The 17,382-nt window shown below is 42.1% G+C and overlaps 1 protein-coding gene across 3 annotated transcripts in view; it reads left to right on the top strand.

Moving 5' to 3' along the window:
* Positions 1 to 17,382, top strand: part of OGDHL (oxoglutarate dehydrogenase L) — a 117,553-nt gene that overhangs the window by 30,141 nt on the left and 70,030 nt on the right. The window contains exon 2 of one of the 3 annotated variants that reach the window (XM_067465630.1): positions 16,361 to 16,394. The gene's annotated coding sequence lies outside the window, so the exon portion shown is untranslated. Of the gene's footprint in view, positions 1 to 16,287; positions 16,471 to 17,382 lie in introns of those variants that run through there. The other 2 variants (XM_060768997.2, XM_060768998.2) reach the window with 2 other exon arrangements.

Genomic DNA, 17,382 nt, shown 5'->3' with positions numbered 1-17,382 from the left:
AAGCAATGGATGACAGACTGTGCCAGTTATGCTTGGTGGCTTTATGATATTGAATGAACTGTCAGCTTCAAACATTTCATTGTAGGGCGGGGGCTGGCCAGGAGCTACAATCCCAATACGGAGAGTTAAATGTTTACTGCTGCAAGCCAGGGCTCCTCTTAGTGCAGCATGTAATGCAGTAAGGGGAATTCAACTAACCCCAGATCTCCCCAGATACTATTTAAAAGAAGCTTCAAAATTGATAGTGCTGTTTATTTAAACATAAAGCCTCATCCTATATTCTCAGAGCAAGGCCCTCCAGTTTTGTTTGCTGATATTTCCATATGATGCTCTACTACCTTCAATCAAGAATTCTCTTTTTTTCTCCCCACTGTTCATCTCACCCCCTTAGCCCATTCAACACTTATTGTTGGTGTGGTCAAGGGATCAATAATATCATTGTAGTAGACCTGTATACTGTCTGAATAGACATATATAGAATTCCAATGATTTGGTTAAGCTGATTGAAATCTGAACCAGCGTGAGACAATGATGTTGTGGCTTGTGAAGAATCTGATGCTTCAGAGGATGAGGAAGGGATGTTGTGGGGGTCTCAGGAGGGGTGCTTGAGGGTTGGAAGTGGCATGGAGAGAAGTCTTAGTGACTCTCCTGGGAATTTTCAGGATGTTACAGAGTGTGAAATCTGTTCCCATGAAAATCTGTTAGAGTTTGCTCCTGAGAGGAATGTGGGGGAGTGTGAGTTTTGTCCTAGGTCAGAGCGGCTGCAGTTGTGCCACGAGAGTGTGAAAGAGAGACAAGCTTGCTTTTCCCAGCGGCTTTGATATAAGCAGTGAAGAAGCAGGTTTGTGAGGAGTGATGTCATGGGAGGGAATGGAGGCTTTTAAGTGGATTCCAAGTGTACAGCTCTTCATGAGAACAATGTTGCTTTTCAAGTGGAACCAACTCTGAGCTTCTATGGCCTTGCCTCAAGCATTCAAATTTCTGGATTGTGTGTCTTGTTCATGTTTTCTTGGTTAATTTTCAAGTTCCTGTATTGTAATTCCTGTTCAGGTCTTCATGGTTTTTGGTCTGGTTATTGCTCTGTTTTGCTCTCAAGTTCTGAATATAATTTTGGTCAAATGTACGGATTTTGCCTTGTTTCACTGTATCACTTCAAAGTGCAGTTCCAGGTTTTGGAATTCCCGTGATTTGATTCATGAAACTGAATGACATCTATCCTCAGCAATTTTGGAGTTTTTGGATTTGGCTTTTGGATTTTGGATTGTACTTTTTATTGTGCTTTTCCTTATCTTGTATATTTTTCTTAATAAACCTTACTTAGTGGATTCTCTCATCTCTGGTGTCTGAGTGAAAAGGCATCCCACGGTTGGGGCGCAACAAGTAGTTTGAATGTTGGATTAAGCACTTGGGTATGAATCTCTGTTCAGTCATGGAAAGCTACTTGTTCATATTGGACAAGTCTCACTCTTTCAACCTCAGAGAAAAGCAAGAGCAACCCTTATCTGAACAAATTCTGCCAAGAGAACCCCATGGCCTTAGCATCAACATGAGTTAAAAATTATTAGAAAGCACACAAAACAATAATTGAAGCTCATATGTCTCACTAATTTTCTACCAGACAGGGCATATTGTGGAAGTGAGGTTGAAGTTAGACCAAGACCGCAGACATGGAGGGTCCATGCCTGGTGAGCTTTATGCGAATAGCCCAATGTTCCAGATTAAAGTACACACTCACTAGACCAGTGGTTCTCAACCTGTGGGTCCCCAGAAGTTTTGGCATTCAACTCCCAGAAATCCTAACAGCTGGTAAACTGACTGGGATTTCTGGGAGTTGTAGTCCAAAACACCTAGGGACCCACAGGTTGAGAACTACTGCATTAGATGAAGACAGCCACAGAAACTATTTTAGCCATCCAGCCAGAAAGGATGCAAGTACAGTGGATGCAGAGGAACACAATATATCTTATACAGTTTTTATAGCCATTCAGATTCCTTCCCTCACCTGATTGGCAAGAAAACAGACTGGCCAGGATTGGTTGGCAGGGGAAAAGGACATCTGGGGATTCGTCAGAGTGAAGGACCGGTCAGATGCAGGGAGGCCCCCTGCGGGGGCATAGTCTGGGAAATAAAGAAGAAATATATGTTGATGGCTTTTGATGGACTCAAATGATAGCTGTTGTTGGTTTGGTCTTGACCCTTTGATGCTTTGAGCCAGCACAACTCTGAAAATGGTCTTTTTAAAATGGAAAAAATAAGCTTTATTTCAGAGCCGTTGGTGAACTATAAATCTTGGAGGGAGGGGTGATGTGTATCGTGATCAACAATAGAAGTGTGTAGACAGGGCTGTAGCTGGGTGCGGGGGGGGGGGGGAGTGTTAAAAGTTTAACCAGTTAAAATTCTTGACTAAATCAGGTTTCGGGGTGGGGGTAGGTGTAGTTAGAACCTTTTTGACGGGGTTAGATCCCTAAACCCTCTCCCCCCCCACCCCGGCTACGGCCTGTGTGTAGATCAGTGCTTCTCAACCTTTCTAATGCTGCGACCCCTTAATACAGTTCCTCAGGTTATCAGATAGTTACATTATTGCAATGTAACTATCTGATATGAGGATGTATTATCATTCACTGGACCAATTTTGGCACAAATATTCAACAAATACCTGATACGCCCAAGTCTGAATACTGGTGGGGAATTGATTTTGTCATTTGGGAGTTGTAGTTGCTGGGATTTATAGTTCATCTAAAATCAAAGAGCACTCTGAACTCCACCAATGATGGAATTGAACCAAATTTGGCACACAGAACTCCCATAGCCAGCAGAAAATACTGGAAGGGCTTGGTGGGTATTGACCTTGAGTTTTGGAGTTGTAGTTCACCTACATCCAGAAAGCACTGTAGACTCAAACAATTATGGATCTGGATCAAACTTAGTATGAACACTCAATATGCCCAGATGTGAAGACCATGGGAGTTTGAGGAAAATAGACCTTGACATTTGGGAGTTGTAGTTGCTGGGATTTATAGTTCACCTACAATCAAAGAGCATTCTGAACCTCACCAATGATAGAATTGGGCCAAACTTCCCATACAGAACCCCCATGACCAACAGAAAATATTGTGCTTTCTGATGGTCTTTGGCGACACCTCTGACACCCCTTTGTGACCCACCCAGGGGTCCCGACCCCCAGGTTGAGAAACACTGGTGTAGATATATGCTAAACAAATGGAAGGTTCTGTATTAGCTGTGTGTTAAAATATAGACTGTGGCCCAGTGGCATCAAACCACAGTACAAGCAAGGCTTTTAGTTGGCCACTGTTCCCCAAACATGTTGGTACGTTCCTGACATGGACCCTACTCCATCCAGCCAATCTGTCTTTTTAATGGATTCAGTGTCTAAGGTGAAAATCAAGTCCCCAAAGCCCCGAATGCTTTACATGGGCAATAATGGTTGATGTGGGAGGAAAGTGTTAAGAAAGAAATGATAAGTCTTCTACCTGAACAACAGGTTTGGAAAGTGGCTTTAAAGCATTCCATTTAAAATAGATATGGCGCAAAGCACAAAAGTAAACAGAAGAGCTGTTTGGCTCTTGCAGAATAGCACAGTGGGGGCATTACCTCTGAAGAGGACTTTAGCTTTGAGGCACAACATGGTGTTGATTAGTGCAAATAAACCTCTAAGTGAGGCACCTTTTCCACAGTCGCAATCAGACGCTGCCACCAGGCTTCGAAACCTTCATTAGCCAAGGGGAGCCGGGGCACTTTTCCAAAACAAGTTACACTTTGCAAAACATAAGAGGACTTGAGATGATCGGAAGCTATTTTTCTTTTCCAGCGTACTTGGCTATTCAGATATTGTTCTCAAAAGATACATGGATTGTTTTCTTTGTAATTTTTTGATGCTTTCTTAAAATTAAGAAAAATCATATCAAAGACAATGCAATAAAGCCATTTAAAAATTGAGAGTGTGCCACATGAATGATTAACCATGTAATGGAATAAAGAAAATGTTTCTTCTGTATTATTTGCTAGCTGTCCCCTGCCACGCGTTGCTGTGGCCCAGTCTGGTGATCTGGAAAATAAAGTAACGAGAAAGTCTTGGTTTCTAATATATGTAATGTCTTTATGCTTGTGGGTAAACAGTATTTCTTGTTATTTCTTTGTCAGTGTTGATGAGGAAGTTATCTGGTTTGCCTAATCTGGAACATGCAACATAATTGTCCTTCTTTAGGGGCCTCTTTCAAATCTATGATACTATATCTGTGTGTGTGCAAATCATATGTTGTTGTTGTTCATTCGTTCAGTCATTTCCGACTCTTTGTGATCTCATGGACCATCCCACACCAGAGCTCCCTGTTGGCGTCACCACCCCTAGCTCCTTCAAGGTCAATTCAGTCACTTCAAGGATCCCATCCATCCATCTTGCCCTTGGTCGGCCCCTCTTCCTTTTTTCTTCCATTTTCCCCAGCATAATTGTCTTCTCTAAGCTTTTCTTTCTTCTCATAATGTGGCCAAAGTACTTCATCTTGGCCTCTAATATCCTTCCCTCAAATGAGCAGTTGGGCTTTATTTCCTGAAGTATGGATTGGTTGGATCTTCATATATATCTCTCTATATGTATGGCTGGATGGCTCTTTGTCAGGAGGGTCTTGATTACGTTTTCTTGCTCTGGTGAAGGAAGTTGGACTGGATGGCCTTAAGTATTTTCTTTTGGTAATGGGGTTCTGTATGGTAAGTTTGCCCCAATTTTGTTGTTTGTGGGGTTCAGAATGCTCTTTGATTGTAGGTGAACTATAAATCTCAGTAACTACAACTCCCAAGTGTCAAGGTCTATTTCCCCCAAACTCCATCTGTGTTCATATTTGGGCATATGGAATATTTGTGCCAAGTTTGGTCTAGATCCTTCATTGTTTGAGTCCACAGTGCTCTCTGTATGTAGGTGAGCTAAAACTCCCAAACTCAAGTTCAATACCCACCAAACCATTCTAGTGTTTTCTGTCGATCTCGGAAGTCCTGTGTGTCACATTTGGTTCAATTCTATCATTGGAGGAGATCAGAATGCTCTTTAATTGTAGGTTAACTATAAATTCCAACAACTACAAATCCCAAATGACAGAATCAATTTTGAGTGATACAAAATTGGGTTAGTAGGTGTTTTGTGTCCAAATTTGGTGTTAAAGATATGTCGATGATTGACACCTTCTCGATGTATACCCTAGTTAAAATCCTCAATAAAAATTATATATATAAAAAAACAAATTTGGTGTCAAATTGTCCAATGGTTTTTGAGTTATGTTAATCCCACAAACGAACATTGCATTTTTATTTATGTAGATTGTATGTTTAGGCATTCTGTAATTAAAATATTATAAAATATTGAAATTCATGTGCTCTCACAACAGTGTGCTCTCACTTGTATATATCTGACAATCTAGTAAAATTTTCCATTCCAGGCTCAGGTCTTCATATACTTCAGTAGAGCTCTTTCATGTATGACCCGCAATCTCAGCAAAAGCTTTTTCAAATACTATTCGTGACTTCTACAGCAGATTGCATTGTTACAGAAGTCCCTTACACGTGCACGCACATCGCTTGCTGAAGGCATTGGCCTGTCCCAGTTCCATTTATGTCCATTAGGGTGAAAAGAAGATATTAATGGTAGATTTTACATCCATCCCACCCACCCTCTGGGCTCAGGCTATCATCTCTCAAAGAGCCAAATTGTATGGGGCAGCAACTGACAGGTGTTCAGCAAGAACAAGGAATCCCTGTGACAATTTTCTGCCCTGAGATCTTTTATGTTTTCTCCCCAGCTTTTGTTTTTATTCTTACCAATGCCAGCACATTTAAGTTTATAAATGGTTCCTAATGTAGCTTGTCCTCTTGGAGATGGTGATCTCGTGGACTTAGATGATCTCTCAGCACACTGAAAACTGATAGGTCCATAGATGTTGGAAGAATTGGGCTCTTTCTAAATGTATATTGAAATTACTAATTCATTGTATTCACCCTCAACCATCTCTATATCACTTTCTTGAATTTAGGAAGGTAGGGTGACAATTAAATAGGCCAGCAAAACACTTCTAACATCATTAAGGTAAATACATGAGTATAAATATAAATTTTCTGATCTCAGTAAGAATTACAAACCTTCTCTAGATAGATAGATAGATAAATAGATAGATAGATAGATAGATAGATAGATAGATAGATATAAATTCACACACAGAGAGATATAGTATCATAGATTTGAAAGGGACCCCTAAAGAAGCACAATTATATGTTGCATGTTCCAGGGTGGGCAAACCAGACAATCTCTACATCAACACTGACAAAGAAACAACAAGAAATATTGTTTACCCACAAGCAAAAAAAAAATTCATATATTAGAAACCAACCCTTTCTCATTACTTTATTTTCCAGATCACCAGACTGGGCCACAGCAAAGCATGGCTGGGGACAGCTAATAAACAAGGGCAAGAAAATGTAATCAAAGCCCTCCTGACAAAGAGCTATCCAGCCATAGATATAGATAGATATATATGATTCACACACACACACACAGATATAGTATCATAGATTTGAAAGGGACCCCTAAAGAAGGACAATTATATGTTGCATGTTCCAGGGTGGGCAAACCAGACAATCTCTACATCAACACTGATAAAGAAACAACAAGAAATATTGTTTACCCACAAGCAAACAAAAATTTCATATATTAGAAACCAACCCTTTCTCGTTGCTTTATTTTCCAGATCACCAGATTGGGCCACAGCAAAGCATGGCTGGGGACGGCTAGTAAACAATAAAAAACAGTTGATGCTAGTTCTTGACTTGTAATATCACACAATGTTTGTAGACACACACTTCAAAAAAGCAATAAAGATGTTTGTAGTAACCTAGAATCCTATATATTTATTTTGATGTGAACATTTGTGAAGCATTCCGTCATTTTCTTAAATCTCTCTTCCAGTAAAGGAGATCCACATGCCTTCTTTCCAATTCCACTCTTAATCTGAATGCTGCTTGTATGGTGTTTGTAAATCTGAGTTTTGCAGAACATAGAAAAAACTGGATCTTTTTGCAATGTTCTTTTTGTTTGTTGCAAAACTTCTCAGAGTTTATGTATAAATACAAAGGGAGTACATATAAAGGCTTGAAAACACAAATGTCTTTAGCAGTCCTGAGTCCCTCTGCAGAGGTTGAGATAGGATGGGATATAAAAGCCCTAAATAAATAAATAAATACATAAATTTGATCTCAGATTTTTCTCCTCTTGCTGTTTTTGTTCTGTTTTTCTAAGCATCTACTATCTATTGAATTCAATAGGAAAAGAAGATCAAGGGCCCTTCCACATAGCCCTAAATCCTAGAATGTCAAGGCAGAAAATCCCACAATATTTGCTTTGAACTAGATTATCTGAGTCAACACTCACATAATGTGGGATTTTCTGCCTTGATGTTCTGGGATAGAGGGCTGTGTGTAAGGACCCCAAGTTTGAAGCCAATGGGTGGACGGAGACATGAAGAAGCAATTCAACAACTGTCATGGAGAAACTGTAATAAAATAGTGCATTAGCATTGGAAGTACTTGTTAAATAGCTCAGAGCACCAACATATACTTACACTAAGTAAGACAGACCAAATGGAAAAAAAAGCAATTAGCAGCCAACACCTTAAGAGATTTGAAGGACATTGTCATGTATTCATTTATTCCAGCTTTACACCAAAATCATCTTCTCACCCTAATGGACATAAATGGAACTGAGATGCCTTCAGCAAACGATGTGCCAAAAGTTTTCCCAAGTTATGTCTAGTTTCCCCCCCCCCCCAAAAAATATGAGGGCTTCACAATTCCAGAAGTAAACTGTAATTATTTTTGTTGCTATTAGAAACACACATTTTATTTTTAAAATTATTTTCAGCACCCTAATCTATGTTGTACTATTGTGATTCTAGGCTCTTTTAAAATTGATCAGTGATGTCAGCTTGACCTGGGAGAAGCCATTTTGTAACCCATTTCTCCACGGCATGAAATCCAACTCTTTCATTTTCTTTGTTCCTTTTCTAGGTCAGGTGAATGTTTCCTCTTTGTTTCCACTGCATTCCAATTTCAACAAAAAATGTGGTATTTATGTGGCAGGAGGTGACAATCTTAATCAATTCCACAGATTACAGACCTTGGTTGCACATGGCTCTGCTGCTCTATGAAGCAGAGCAAAAGCAACAGCAAACATAATCAAAGCAAATTTATACCTTGGAAAAAAAAATCAAGGAAAAGAGGTGTGATAGGAAGCTAAATGAATAACTCAGTCCATGTTGCAATGCCATGTTGCTGTCATTTTCCTGTATTTTCCAGCAGAGAAGCCAGGCATAAAATTCTATTATTAGAAATTGTAACCAGTCACTTTGTCTAGGCCTAAGATACTTTTATTGTATTTCACGTATGTGTTTTCATTGAAAGCTGTAATTTCAAGAGTATATCGATGTACTTTATGCACCTATGAAAATCTGTATAATAATTAAACCCATTTCAATTATTTTTTAAAAAACTACCATGCTGTGTTATCCTTTTTTATTTTCTCGCCTCCCTTCACTAAGACAATTATTGTATATACTGCAATACGATTATTATCTGAATGTTTTTCTACTCTATTAATATGGGGCATATACTAGGTAAGCTGGCAGGAATTTTCTTAAAATCGCTTAATTTAATAGTGTCCATAGAGGCTAGACTGAAACATGTCCATGTCTATAACTAGATGCCAACCCATCTGCGTTCATCTGGAGAGTAGTGAGGTGATGAAATGGATGGGAGGCATGCTACTCTTCAGTTCCAAGCTGTGCTGGTGTGGCTGCCATCTGCACTACCTCAAAATGCAGTGGGTAAAGACAAGGGGCATTATATTGCAGCTGTTTGTTGCAGTTCAGAAAGATGGGCTTTCTAAAGCCCAGGACTGTTGATGCTGAACTGCGATGCCAGCTGGTGATTTCATAGAGTGATTTTTTCTGTGCTAGTTGAGTAAGCCACATAATGATCAACAGCAGCAGCAACAAGGATAGCGGGTATACCAAAGTCTAGAGAACTTGAAACTTAATATGGATATGAAAGGATTCTTAACTCGTGCACCTATACATTGTTTGGTTTTAAAAATGCATTAATTAAAGCTTCATGTAGGTGTATAATGGCATGTTGAGTTGCTAGATGATAGGGTTTTCTGATGACGATGATGATGATGATAATTTTATTTCTTACCTGATTCTCCTCGTGGTTTGGGTGGGTTACAACATATCTAAAAACACATAATAATTATATAAACTACACATATTAATCACTAGCTGTCCCCTGCCACGTGTTGCTGTGGCCCACATGGGGGTTCTGTGTGGGAGGTTTGGCCCAATTCTATCGTTGGTGGGGTTCAGAATGCTCTGTGATTGTAGGTGAACTATAAATCCCAGCAACTACAATTCCCAAATGCCAAGATTCTATTTTCCCCAAACTCCACCAGTGTTCACATTTGGACATATTGAGTATTTGTGTAGAATTTGGTCCTGATCCATCATTGTTTGAGTCCACAGTGATCTCTGGATATAGGTGAACTACAACTCCAAAACCAAAGGACAGTGCCCACCAAACCCTTCCAGTATTTTCTGTTGATCATGGGAGAACTATGTGCCAAGTTTGGTTCAATTCCATCGTTGGTGGGGTTCAGAATGCTCTTTGTTTGTAGGTGAACTATAAATCCCAGCAACTAGAGTGAAGGACATACATTAGATTGTTAGGTGTCTTGTGTCCAAATTTGGTGTCAATTCGTCCAGTGGTTTTTGAGTTCTGTTAATCCCACAAACGAACATTAAATTTTTATTTATATAGATTGGTAACCTGGATCCAAACCATGTAGGCTTGTTTTAAAGGTTAAAACAAAGACCTTGTACTTTGCCCAGAAACTAACTGGCAGCCAGTGGAGTGACTTTAGGATACATATAATACACCCACTCCTGGATGTTCCTGTAACCAATCTGGCTGTTTTATGTTGAAACAACTGGACTTTCCAAACTTGGTACAAAAGCCCAATGTAAAGCACATTGCAGAAGTTCAACCTTGAGGTTACCAGTGCATGCATTACCATCTTCAGGACCTCCAAATCTGGAAGGGGCACAGCTGGCATATCAGCTGAAGGTGGTAGTAAGCACTCCTGAGTGTTGCATCTATCTAGGCTGACATCTGGAGAGATGGTTCCAGGAGCACTCCCAAGTCTTTCAGGGGGAGTGTAACTCTGCCCAGAACTGGTTAACATACCTTTATCTTCAGATTAGGACTCTTGATGGCAAGCATCTCCAGGTTTTTTTCCCCTCTGGCATTCATTCAGAGGAGACACACTATCCTTAACTAGGAAGGAATGGAGAAATATATTTGGGTGTCATCAGCATACTAGAAGAGCAAACCACAGACCAACTACTACAATGCAACCTGAGCCCTGCCACATGCACAACGGAGGACACCAGAGACACTCAAAATGGCCAGCTTCTGGTCAAAGGACATTCAGCATAATGCCAAGTTTTTAAAATGCATTTTAACTGTACTCTCAACTTGCTTCTGACTCGATAAATAAAAATAAATCATCAACTCCGAGCCCCACTTGGGGAGATGGTGGCAGGGTATAAATAAAGATGGTGATGATGATGATGATGATGATGATGATGATTATTATTATTATTATATTGGTAACATCCTGCCCCATGCCTATGGATGATCTCTCCCAGCAGTTTCATGCAAATATTAAATGTTTATCTATTATATTATATTGTACACAATCAACTAGAGATATGGAAACAACAAAATTCTTGGGTATATAAAAGAAGGATTTGTAAAAATCCAAAGATATATTTCAGTAACCTAAATCCATAGCAGCATAAGAGTTTTGCAGTGTAACCATATCTGCTTTCAATAATTGTAATGTTCACCGTAGTTAATACATTCTGGGTTTTTTTTTTCTTATGTCAGTAGTGAAGACAATATATATTTTGCCAGGTTTTCAGTGGGTTTGATTTGTCTGCTAATTGTGCTATTTTTAGTTTGTTTCTAGGGTCTAATTTTTTTTCTTGTATTTTGTGTTATTGTTATAAACTACCTTGAGGACACCAAATACTGTATTATTCAGGACCATATATCAAAAGTCATCTTGTCCCCAACTCCTAAATGGCCTTGTCACATTTTGTTCATTTTCATGGTTTCCTCCTTTCTGTTGAAGTTGCCCACAATGGCTTCCACATGTAGTCTGACATGTTAGTTGTTAGAGTAGTCCAGCATTTCTGTCTTCTCAAATAGTATGTTATGTCCAGGTTGGTTCATCAGGTGCTCTGCTATGGCTGACTTCTCTGGTTGAAGTAGTCTGCAGTGCCTTTCATGTTCCTTGATTCGTGTTTGGGCAATGCTGCGTTTGGTGGTCCCTATGTAGACTTGTCCACAGCTGCATGGTATTCAGTAGACTCCTGCAGAGGTGAGAGGATCCCTCTTGTCCTTTGCTGAATTTGTTGGATTTGTTGGATTTTCTTGGTGGGTCTGTAGATAGTTTGTATGTTGTGTTTCCTCATCAGCTTCCCTATGCGGTCAGTGGTTCCCTTGATGTATGGTAAGAACACTCTGGGTGGATCTTTGTCTTGACTCTCGTGGCTTGTTCTTGGTCTTGCAGCTCTTCTGATGTCTGAGGTGGAGTATCCATTGGCCTGTAAAGCCCAATTTAGGTGGTTCAGTTCATCTTGAAGGAGGTGGCGTTCGCAGATTCTTTTTGCACGGTCTGCCAGGGCTTTAATGGTGCTTCTTTTTTGACTTGGGTGATGGTTGGAGGTTTTATATACGTGTGTAATTTCTGTAAACTGTGTGACCCAATTGTTGATCTGGTTTGTGGATGACTAGGACATCTAGAAAAGGCAGTTTTTCTTCATTTTCTTTTTCCATGGTTAACTGGATGTTTGGGTGGATGATGTTAAGGTGGTCCAGGAACCTGTTCAGTTCTTGTCTTTTGCTGAACGTAGCATTGTTTGGATTTTCTTGGTGGGTCTGTAGATAATTTGTAGAGTCTGTTTCTTCATCAGCTTCTTTATGTGGTCAGTGGTTCCCTTGATGTATGGCAATACCAATGTGTTGTTCATTCATTCAGTTGCTTCTGACTCTTTGTGACCTCATGGACCAGTCTACACCAGAGCTCCTTGTTGGCCATCACCACCCCCAGCTCATTCAACATCAAGCCAGTCACTTTAAGGATAAATCCATCCATCTTGCCCTTGGTCGGCCCCTCTTCCTTTTTCCTTCCATTTTCCCCAGCATCATTGTCTTCTCTAAGCTTTCCTGTTTTCTCATGATGTGGCCAAATTACTTCATCTTTGCCTCTAATATCCTTCTCTCCAATGAGCAGTCACTTTATTTCCTGAAGTATGGACTGGTTGGATCTTCTGGCGGTCCAAGGCACTCTCAGAACTTTCCTCCAACACCACAGTTCAAAAGCATCTATTTTCCTTCTCTCAGCCTTCCCTAAGGTCCAGCTCTCACATCCGTAGGTTACTACAGGGAATACCATTCCTTTTACTATGCGGATCTTCATTGCCAGTCTCTACTCTTCACTATTTTATCGAGATTGGACATTGCTCTCCTCCCAAGAAGTAAGCGTCTTCTGATTTCCTGGCCACAGTCTGCGTTTGCAGCAATCTTTGCACCTAGAAATACAAAGTCTGTCACGGCCTCCACATTTTCTCCCTCTATTTTCCAGTTGTCAATCATTCTTGTTGCCATAATCTTGGGTTTTTTTATGTTTAGCTGCAACCCGGCTTTTGTGCTTTCTTCTTTCACCTTGATTAGAAGGCTCCTCAGCTCCTCCTCGCTTTCGGCCATCAAAGTGGTATCATCTGCATATCTAAGGTTGTTAATGTTTCTTCCAGCAATTTTTACCCCAGCTTTGGTGTCATCTGTATATCTATGGTGAGGTGGATCTGTAATGGGTTAAATGGACAAACCCAGAGGGTGCTCAACAATGCTTCCTCTTCATCCTGGAAAGAAGTGCCACAGGGTTCCGTCCTGGGCCGGTCCTGTTCAACATAGAATCATAGAATCAAAGAGTTGGAAGAGACCTCATGGGCCATCCAGTCCAACCCCCTGCCAAGAAGCAGGAAGCACATCTTTATTAATGACTTAGATGAAGGGCTAGAAGACAGGATCATCAAGTTTGCAGACGACACCAAATTGGGAGGGATAGCCAATACTCCAGAGGACAGGAGCAGGATTCAAAACCATCTTGACAGATTAGAGAGATGGGCCAAAACTAACAAAATGAAGTTCAACAGGGACAAATGCAAGATACTCCACTTCGGCAGGAAAAATGAAATGCAAAGATACAGAATGGGGGACAATGCCTGGCTTAAGAGCAGTACGTGTGAAAAAGATCTTGGAGTCCTCGTGGAAAACAAGTTAAACATGAGCCAACAATGTGATGTGGCGGCAAAAAAAGGCAATGGGATTTTGGCCTGCATCAATCGGAGCATAGTGTCTAGATCTTGGGAAGTCATGCTACCCCTCGATTCCACTTTGGTTAGACCACACCTGGAATATTGTGTCCAATTCTGGGCACCACAATTCAAGAGAGATATTGACAAGCTGGAATGTGTCCAGAGGAGGGCGACTAAAATGATCAAGGGTCTGGAGAACAAGCCCTATGAGGAGCGGCTTAAGGAGCTGGGCATGTTTAGCCTGAAGAAGAGAAGGCTGAGTGGAGATATAATAGCCATGTATAAATATGTGAGAAGAAGCCACAGAGAGGAGGGAGCAAGCTTGTTTTCTGCTTCCCTGGAGACTAGGACGCGGAACAATGGCTTCAAACTACAAGAGAGGAGATTCCATCTGAACACGAGGAAGAACTTCCTGACTGTGAGAGCCGTTCAGCAGTGGAACTCTCTGCCCCGGAGTGTGGTGGAGGCTCTTTCTTTGGAAGCTTTTAAAGAGAGGCTGGATGGCCATCTGTCAGGGGTGATTTGAATGCAATATTCCTGCTTCTTGGCAGAGGGTTGGACTGGACGGCCCATGAGGTCTCTTCCAACTCTTTGATTCTATGATTCTAAGGTTGTTAATGTTTCTTCCAGCATTACCCCAGCTTTGCATTCGTCAAGCCCCGTGCATCGCATGATGTGTTCTGCATACAAGTTGAATAGGTTGTGTGAGAGTATACAACCCTGCCGTACGCCTTTCCCAATCTTGAACCAATAATACCAATAATGTAATACCCAGGGGTGGCTTAACCCATTACGCAAAGTAAGCATTTGCAGTATAGTTGATTTTGCCTAGGGGGGCTCTTGAGGCGCTCTTGGGGGGAAATAGACCTTGACATATGCGAGTTGTAGTTACTAAGATGTATAGTTCACCTACAATCAAAGAGCATTCTGAACTCCACGAATGATGGAATTGAACCAAATATGGCACACAGAACTCCCACGACGAACAGAAAATATATATCAATTATGCAGGCGAAACGTCAGGAGAAAAATTGCCTCCAGAACATGGCCATATAGCCCGGAAAAACCTACAACAACCCATATATATCAATTATTGGTTGGGGGGGGGCGCCAAAATACTGTTTCCTTACCGTTGAAAATTACCTAGGGCCGCCTCTGGTAATACCAATGTTGTTGTTGTTCATTTGTTCAGTCGTCTCCAACTCTTCGTGACCTCATGGACCAGCCCACGCCAGAGCTACCTGTTGGTTGGCACCACCCCCAGCTCCTTCAAGGTCAGTCCAGTCACTTCAAGGATGCTATCCATCCATCTTGCCCTTTGTCGCCCCTCTTCTTTTTATCTTCCACTTTCCCCAGCGTAATTGTCTTCTCTAGGCTTTGCTGTCTCCTCATGATGTGGCTAAAGTACTTCAACTTTGTCTCTAGTATCCTTCCCTCCAGTGAGCAGTCGGGCTTTATTTCCTGGAGGATGGACTGGTTGGATCTTCTCGCAGTCCAAGGCACTCTCAGAACTTTCCTCCAACACCACAGTTCAAAAGCATCGATCTTCCTTTGCTCAGCCTTCCCTAAGGTCCAGCTCTCACATCTGTAGGTTACTACAGGGAATACCATGGCTTTGAGTAGGCGGATCTTTGTTGCCAGTTGATGTTTCTACTCTTTACTATTTTATCGAGACTGGACATTGCTCTCCTCCCAAGAAGTAAGCGTCTTCTGATTTCCTGGCCACAATCTGCATCTGCAGTAATCTTTGCGCCTAGAAATATAAAGTCTGTCACGGCCTCCACATTTTCTCCCTCTATTTTCCAGTTGTCAATCATTCTTGTTGCCATAATCTTGGGTTTTTTTATGTTTAGCTGCAACCCAGCTTTTGCGCTTTCTTCTTTCACCTTGAGTAGAAGGCTCCTCAGCTCCTCCTCACTTTCGGCCATCAGAGTGGTGTCATCTGCATATCTGAGGTTGTTAATGTTTCTTCCAGCAATTTTCACCCCAGATTTGCATTCATCCAGCCCTGCACATCGCATGATGTGTTCTGCATACAAGTTAAAAAGGTTGGGTGAGAGTATGCAGCCTTGCCGTATGCCTTTCCCAATCTTGAACCATTCTGTTGATCTGTGGTCAGTTCTGACTGTTGCTACTTGGTCCTTGTACAGATTCCTCAGGAGAGAGACAAGGTGGCTTGGGATGCCCATCCCACCAAGAACTTGCCACAATTTATTATGATCCACACAGTCAAAGGCTTTAGAGTAGTCAATGAAGCAGAAATAGATGTTTTCCTGAAACTCCCTGCCTTTCTCCATTATCCAGCGGATATTGGCAATCTGGTCTCTCGTTCCTCTGCCTTTTCTAAACCCAGCTTGAACATCTGGCAACTCTCGCTCCATGTATTGCTGGAGTCTTCCTTGCAGGATCTTGAGCATTACCTTACTGGCATGAGAAATAAGGGCCACTGTACGGAAGTCTGAACAGTCTTTCGCATTTCCCTTTTTTTGTATGGGGATATAAGTTGATTTTTTCCAGTCTGATGGAATACACTGTTTTAAATTGAGCTGGTTTTGATTCTGTTGTTGCTGTTCGTCTGGGGCTGACAGAGAAGGCGCCAAAGTGGCTGAGGCTTTTCCAAGCATGGGCGCGCGACCAACATGACTGGGGAACTATCCCCGTTCTGGCAAAGCGCGAAAAGAAACAGACCAATGAGAATGCCAAGACAGCGCGAGCCAGGGAGCGCGAGCTCCAATCCAGCACCTCCCGGCGCGCGGACAGCGGTCCTGGCCCCGCCCCTTGGGCATTACCTCAGCAGACCAAAAGGGGGCGGAGCCGTCTTTCTCCTGGCGCCGCCTTTCTTCTCAGCTAAGCATCTCTCTCTTTCTGTGTCTCTCTCGAGCGCCTCACGTGACCTAACAGGTATCTCGCTCCTTCCTCGCGCCACCCTCCCTCCCCCGCCAGCGCGCGAGACCACTCTAAAACGCCTAGGACCAAGGTCTGTCTAGAGCTGCTTTGACTCCCGGGGGGCGGGAGGGCGCGGTTGGGAACAGCGAGAGAGCGCGAGTTTCTATAGCAACGCTCCCCCCTCCCCTCCCGTTCTCCTAACCGTTGAAGGTGGTGACAATGGAGGTCGTGTGGGGAGAAAGGCCTGGCCGTGTGTGAGGGGCGACAATTAGAGAGAGGGGACGGCTGGCAGGAGGGGCTTAGTGAGGAGGAATGTTCTCCCTTCTCCCAACCCACAAAATAATAATAATATGAAATCACAAAAGGAGTATTTTGACCTTGAGGTGTCGACGTCATAGGTCAGTACCTTGGAGGTTCCTTTCTCCCAAGGTCAGGGAGCTTTAGGAAAGAAAAGGCCTCGTTTCCAGTTGCAGGCTGAGGCCTCTTCCACACAGCTGTATCAAATCCCCCATGATCTGCTGTGAACTGGAATATATGGCTGAGAGGAGATATGATAGCCATGTATAAATATGAGAGGAAGTCACAGGGAGGAGGGAGCAAGCTTGTTTTCTGCTTCCCTGGAGACTAGGACGCGGAACAATGGCTTCAAACTACAGGAGAGGAGATTCCATCTGAACATGAGGAAGAACTTCCTGACTGTGAGAGCCGTTCAGCAGTGGAACTCTCTGCCCCGGAGTGTGGTGGAGGCTCCTTCTTTGGAAGCTTTTAAAGAGAGGCTGGATGGCCATCTGTCAGGGGTGATTTGAATGCAATATTCTTGCTTCTTGGCAAGGGGTTGGACTGGATGGCCCATGAGGTCTCTTGCAACTCTTTGATTCTATGATTCTATGGCAGTGTGGACTAAGATAATCCAGTTTAAAGCAGACATTGTGGGATTTTCTGCCTTGATCTTCTAGGACAGGGGTCCTCAAATTTTTTAAACAGAGGGCCAGGTCACAATCCA

The sequence above is a fragment of the Anolis sagrei genome, chromosome 3 (genome assembly GCF_037176765.1).
Source record: "Anolis sagrei isolate rAnoSag1 chromosome 3, rAnoSag1.mat, whole genome shotgun sequence".
NCBI lineage: Eukaryota > Metazoa > Chordata > Lepidosauria > Squamata > Dactyloidae > Anolis > Anolis sagrei.
The sequence above is the reverse complement of the archived record's forward strand: the minus strand, read 5'-3'. Positions and strand labels throughout refer to the sequence as shown.